We start from the raw sequence: 7,681 nt of genomic DNA on the forward strand, positions 1-7,681 counted from the left end.
TGTTAAAACATGAAAGTGAAGTTATCAATCATGAGAATGCTAATGCCATTGTTAGGAACTCTGTACAGAAACCTAGTGCTGGTACATGTAGTAATGATGTTTCAGGTACATCTGTTATTGAAAATGAAATGTCTCAAGATGTTGCAAACAATGGTAATAACTTTGATAATGAAGAAATGGAAAGTGTTTATAAAGTCACAACATGTAACTATAATGAGTGTACAAAAAAGTGTTGTAAGTTTAAAGATAATGATACTGTAAATGTAAGTGTAATTAATTCTGGTATCAATGAAAACATAGGTAATTCTACTTTAATTGAAAATATTCATGCTAAAAATAACTTATCTGTCTTGAATGAGAGTGTAGATTATGATACTGATATTAATAATGACAATGTTAATCATACCACTAATTGCTTTAATAATCTTGACAAGACCTCAGATAAAAATAATATCAGTAGTAGGCCCAGTAATGGTGATAAAGTGATAAATGAATTAACAAATAACATTCACATTTTAAATGAAAATAGTGTTGAAAATGATATTAGTGAAGCTTGTATGAGTATCGAAAGCAACAGTAGTCTAAATATATCAAGTGACAATTCAAACCAAATCAGTAAAGACAGTAATAGTAATGATTATAATCACTTGAATAATTTTAATCCTTACAAAGCTCTTAATACTCATGGGAAAAATATTGTTTTAGCAAACCTAAACATTTGCAGTCTTACTGGTAATATTGATGAGCTAAAACATATACTTAATGATAATCCCATTGATGTAATGGGACTTGGTGAAACTTTCTTAAATGAACATATATCAGATAACATTATAGATATTGATAATTATTTTTTGTATAGACATGATAGAGTACTAAATGGACATTATGTTAATAATAGACGTGGGGGTGTAGCTTTTTATGTTAACAAAGACTGTATTCACAAAATAAGAGATGATTTAGCTTCAAATCAACTTGAACTGCTTACTATTGAACTAATGCCTCTTAAAGGAAACCCATTATAGTTATATTATGGTATAGAGTACCTGGGTCTTCTATTGATCTATTCAATCATCTTAATCATCTTCTTCAAGTAGTTGAGTCAGAAGGTAAAGATTATATACTTATGGGTGATCTAAATTGTGATCTATTAACAAGCACTCCTCATTGTTACACAAATAGACTTAAAGAAATTTGTGGTAATATGAACCTTGTACAGCTAATTAAGGAACCAACAAGGATAACTAAGAATAGTGAAACACTCATTGATGTTATATATTGTACAAATCCTTCCAAGATATGTGATTCTGGAGTAATTCATGTTGGTTTAAGTGACCATTCAATATCATATGCAATATGGGGAAAAAAACACAGGATATGTAATGAACCAACAAATGAAAATGATGATGATGATAAAATGCATGCAGATAAACATAACTTCAGAACATCTCGTTCTTACAAGAAATTCAATGAAACTGACTTCTTAAATGATTTGTGTCAAACAAACTGGGATAGTGTATTTAATACTGGTAATGTTAACATTTCAGCTGAATTATTTGAAAAGTTATTTCTTGAAGTAATTGACAGGCATGCACCTTTCAAAAAGCATAGAATTCGTAAAAAGTGTTCTCCATGGATTAACGATGATGTGCTAAATATGATGCGTAAACGTGACAAACTTAAACAAATTGCTATTAAATCAAGTAATGATAACAAATGCTGGGAAAATTTCCGTAAAATTAGAAATGAAACTAACAAACTTATAAAAGATAAAAAGAAAGAGTTTCTTAAACAAGGTTTTGATGCACACAAGAATAATATTAAAAAAGCTGGGAACATCTACGGCATATTGTTCCATCCAAAGGTAAAAATACAAAAATCTCTGTTATTAATTCTGAAAACGGCCTGGCACTAACTGAACCTAAGGATAAAGCAAATGAATTGAACAATTTTTTTTTGCTAATATAGGCCCTAAACTTGCAAGTAAGATTCCTAAAAATAACTTTTGTAATTATGAAGTCAATGAAAAGCAGCCAACTGATCAGTCAGACTTTGAATTTGTAAATGTAACTAATGACTATGTATTCAATCAACTCAATAAGTTAGCAAATGATAAAGCTACTGGTTTAGATAACATCCCATCTCGACTGCTGAAAATAGCATCACCAGTAATCACACCAATTGTAACTTATTTAATAAATAATTCTTTTTGCATCATGTACTTTTCCTACATGCTGGAAACGTGCAAAGGTGATTCCTGTATTTAAAGCTGGTGATCCCAATGATCCTAGCAATTATAGACCTATTTCAATTCTAGTTGTTATCTCTAAAATTATTGAAAGGGCTGTGTTCGACCAACTGTACGAGTACTTAAATGTAAATTGTTTAATTAATATAAACCAATCTGGTTTCCGGCCATCTCACTCCACTTCTTCTTCTCTCGTAAACATCACGGAGGATTGGTATAATGAAATTGATAAAGGTAATTTAATTGGATTATGTCTGCTGGATCTGAAGAAAGCATTTGACACCGTAAACCATAATATCTTCTTGAGTAAGCTTAAAATGTATAAAGTAGGTGAATATTGTATTAAGTGGTTTACTAGTTATCTTTCTGGTCGCACCCAATGTACATCTGTAAATGGGATACTTTCAGATTTTAAAGAAACTGTTTGTGGAATGCCCCAGGGCTCAATTGACGGACCACTCGCTTTTCTTATTTATATAAATGATTTACCAAATTGTGTTTCTCATTGTAAAGTTAATATGTATGCTGATGATACCGTGCTGTACTATGCCTCTAACTCGCCAAATGATATCATGGAATGTATTAATAATGATTTAAAAATTATAAATAATTGGTTACAAAGTAATAAACTTAGTCTTAATACTGATAAAACTGAATTTATGCTAATAGGATCTAGACAAAGACTCAATACAATTAAGGACAGTGTTAAAGAATTATCTATCAGCATAAATGACATAACTATTAGGAAAGTTAATAAATGTAAACATCTGGGTGTAATTATTGATGACACATTAACTTGGAATGAGCAAATCAATAATGTACGTAAAAAGAGCCTAAAAGGTATGTTCATGCTAAAACAATGCAGGGCAAATTGTCTCCCTAAGGATATTTTATGTACTGTGTATAATGCTATTGTTCTGCCACACTTAGATTATTGTAATGTTGTATGGGGAAATTGCGGTGTTACTGTTTCAAAGAAACTTCAAGTTATTCAAAACAGGGCTGCAAGAACTATCTGTGGTGCAAAATGGGACACACCTAGCAGAGATGTTCGTGCTGAACTTAACTGGAAACCTTTAATTGACAGACAAAACTCAAATAGTTTAATTTTAACCTACAAAATCTTAAATCATCTTGCACCTCCTTATTTGGGTCATATTTTCAGTCATGTGAACAACAGTTATAATTTCCGTCAAAGCCAAAGTAATGTAACTATACCCCTGCCAAGAACAGAGTACAAAAAGCGCAGTCTGTCTTATAGAGGTGCTGTAAGCTGGAATGAACTAGAAAATAATATCCAAAATTCTCCAACATTATATACTTTTAAAAATAATCTAAAAAACATAATGACATGCCTGTAAGCATGGTAAGTAACCATAAGAGTATCATAATGGCTTTTGACAATTAATAATTTTGTGATTGTAATATGTTTAAGCCTAGATAATAAGCTTTTGTAATTGTTTGTTATTTTGTACATGTATGTTTGTTTATGCACGGCCCCAAGGAAGAACAACTTTTGTTGAATTGGGCTTTCCGTGTTGAAATAAAGTCTAATATATATATATATATAAAGATGTCAGCCTCATGCAATTAAACTGATCACCAGTTGCAAGCTCGACCCAAGACGCACTCGACCTAAAAGACACTGCCCTGTTGTAATGTAGCCAGAAAAAACCCCGACCGGCCCGGTCAATATTTTTTGAGGCCTGTGATTGATTGGGTGGGAGTGGGGCACCCAGGGGGAGTCGGTGGGGGAACATCCCCCACAGATAATTTTCAGGAATACATGGTAACAGCAAAGAGTCCTTAAAACCGGGCCTTAAAATGACTAAAAATGAGATAAAAAATTTACAAATTGGGATAAAATTTGTCTTTTCGGCCTATCTATCCATCACACTAAAATCCTGGCCAATAACGGGCTGTGCTGGAGTTTGATTGACAGAATCGTTTCGGGTAGGCCTATTACATTCATGTTTTATATAGCACGAACGGCCGACGGGCTTGCGTTTCAAGATGTATTTGTTTGTAGGACTCTGTTTAGTTAGTTCGTTGGGGTGGGCGTTTCATGTTTATTTTGTTTGTTTTAGCAGAGAAAATGGGGACATCTAAAGGCTGTGCATGCAATAATTAGGGTAAAATTAGGGGGGCAAGAAATTTTTGGCGAGCCGAAAGGCGTTGGGAAGCAATTTTTGGCCGGCCGAGTGGAGGGGCAAGTGATTTTTGGCACATATTCTTGGGACGCCTTTTAAATAAAACACTCTAAAAATGCTTAGGAAAACCGTACGGAAAAGCTTAAATATGCAAATTTTCCTTCACGCTGCACTCGCAACATGTATAAAGACCATTTAAAGTTTGTAAATTGAGATCCCAAAAATTTGGCATGTGCAGGGGGGGCAACGATTTTTGGCGGGCCGAGATATAAGGGGGGGCAAGCGATTTTTGGCGGGCGGGGGGTATTCTGCATGTACATTAGTACCCCCCTCCCCGTGTGGGCCCCCTCCCACATACCCGAAGAGGATGAGGGGTCGAAAATTTGATGAATTGTTGTTTTTATATTGCGCATTATATATATCAAATTTCCGGATCTGAGAAAATCTCGAATTTTAAAATGAAAATTCCTTAGAACCCTGACTGGATGACTCGGCTCGATAATGGTACTCATTACCTTAGCCAAATTGCATTTGGTTAAGGGTCTCTTTTTCTTAGATTCTGATTCTTTCTTTCTTTCTTTCTTCTACCAATCATATAATGGGCCATCGTAGCCATATTCGTTTATCAATTTTGACGAAATTTGGTTATTATGACTATTAGGGGGTGCCTCAAATGTCATGTGAAAATTTCTGGCGCAAATGTCTTCTCAAGGTCATTATAGCCCCAAACGTGTTTTTCACTTAAAATGCTACTTATTCCCCATATTGCATAGCACCGTGACATCACTTGCACACATGCATCATCTATAGCCAGTGTCTAAAAGTTGTACACAGAATTGGGGTCAAAGGTCATTTAGGGGTCATTTCCGGCATGTAACCAAATATCTAAAATCGGCCATCATAGCCATATGCTTTTTGCTATGTTGACCATAGTTGAGCACTAGGACCATTGGGTGGTGCCACAAATGCCATATGATCATTTGCGGTCAAAGTTCTTCCACTTGCGGACAATGACCAAAAACGTAATTTTCACTAAAGTTTCGAGGCTCACATTCCCCCTCAGACCCGGGCCTCAGACACCCTCCCGATGGTCGCGCTATTCCTGAATCCGCCACTGCCCTCTCGGCCTACTAAAATTTCCATGTTTTTTTTTGCCATGCGGGGGGTATTTTTGCAATGCACAAAGGCCATTAAATTTTTTCTCCATATTGAGGCCTATTTCACAACCCATTAGGTATATAGGCCTATTAGGCCTAGTTTTCATGTGTTTTTTTTCTCGTGCATTACTTTTATGTATTTAGGGGGCTGTGAAGTTTTCTTTGGAAGGGGGGTCTCAAATTTACTAAAAGTCAGCGCCAATAAAATTGCGCCCCCCCCCCCTTCCCGGCCACCACCGATACACCTTACCCCTTAACAGGCTAAAATTGTATTGAAATCGGTCCTTTTAAATGAAATAAACACACTATCTGTAGTCATCTTGTGACTCAGATTCTCTACATTTGGTCATTAAAATTTTATGACCCCCTATTTTTCCAAAATTTACTAACCCCCCCGTATATTTGGACCCCCCCCCCGAAGAAAATGCCAGCCCTTAACATTTTTTTAAAGATTGGTTTTAGGCCTATTTATTTTTTTATTTTATTTTTTTATTTACGGTATACTATTTAGCCCTATTAGATTTCATATTGTAGGCCCTATGGATTAATTATATATTTTCTGAGAGAAAGAGAGAGGGAGAGAGAGAAATAGAGGGGGAAAGCAAGAGGGACTGAAGGAGAGTGCGGGAGAGGAAGAAAATGGCAAAGAAAATTGGACACAGTTGTTTGACATAGCGGGTCAAATTGAAATAAGGCCGAGTTGCCACAGGGCCGGCCCTCACAGGAACAACGTGAGTGACCTTGTGACCTCTCTTCGGAAATCAACACACGCTGAACTGAATGTGAATTCAAATCAAGTGTCCTGAGGATAAATATTTAGAAATTTTGGCATCTTTGGACAAAATTGGAAAGAAGTAAGTTAATTAGTATTTAGAATGTAACGCTATTCATTAATCGTCATGTCCATTTTGACATCAATAGAATGAAAGATATTGATAAAAGAGCGATTTTGTCGTCATGTATTTAATGGATTGGCCGTAACTCGATAATTGAAAACCTTCACAAAATGACAGGGAGTGTGCCTAAACGCCCGGATATTTCATTTTGGTGAATCCTGGTAACACTAGCATACCACATATGTTATGGTAAGGTATCATAGAAATAATGTAGCTAAGAATTCTGGCGATAATATCATACACAAAAACAATATTATTGTTGCAAAAATGACAACAAGTGGTACCAGATTCCATGCAAATTTTGTCATTGCTTAAGCTTATAAAATTAAATTAACGCAACCTTTATACAGGCTGAATAGCGACATTATTTTGTTGAACTGTTTATTATCTGTAGCCAAATTAAAAGCAAAATCGGGGCATGCATCACTAACTTATGGCCTCTGTCACAAAAATCTTCATGCTCATGTGACGTGAACAGAATTGAAACACTGACAAAGTACATTTGTGTATGAGCTAGATTAATAAATAATAATTAATAATAATGCTTAGAATGTTAGCTTCAAGATGACCTATGATTTTTAGGTCTACGATGTTTATTTTCTGGAGAAAAAAATTGGTTTAGGTGGCTACGTACAGCCCAGATTAGGATGAGAACCATAGAAATTTAGCGTAACCTTAAAGCATTGAGCGACAAGCATTCTTTTATTGAAGTGCTACGTTTCTCGTCACTACTTTACATTCTATAGCATATATCTAATATCATTTTTGTTTATTTTGGCAGGGAGCTCTTAATCGTGATTAGGTTAAGTTATAAAAAAAATAAGAAGGTGTATTTTCCAGGCTACCCTTACAAGCTCGATATCATAAGACCAGCACTACTCCATGGCACCTAGAAGCTCATAGGTAGAATGTTAGCTATTAATATTATCAATAGATAGGATAATATGACGACAATTTACTGGCAAACATGAGACTTCATTTTAAGGGTTTATTCTCTTATTCCACTTTGTTGAATCTCTTGTCGTAAGAGCATTGAAACCTTAACGTTAGATGTGAAGTGATCACGCTGTATTCCACTCTGTGGCGAATAGGTGAATAAAGATGGCATATTTATAGGCATTTATGGCCTTAATTTAAGAATTTGAAGAGCTTGCGATTTTGCTACTTTGGATGCATTTGAAATCTATACGATGCTATTGATAGATTTTTTTATACACAAAATGAGGCCATGTC

The sequence above is a fragment of the Amphiura filiformis genome, unplaced genomic scaffold (assembly GCF_039555335.1).
Source record: "Amphiura filiformis unplaced genomic scaffold, Afil_fr2py scaffold_35, whole genome shotgun sequence".
NCBI lineage: Eukaryota > Metazoa > Echinodermata > Ophiuroidea > Amphilepidida > Amphiuridae > Amphiura > Amphiura filiformis.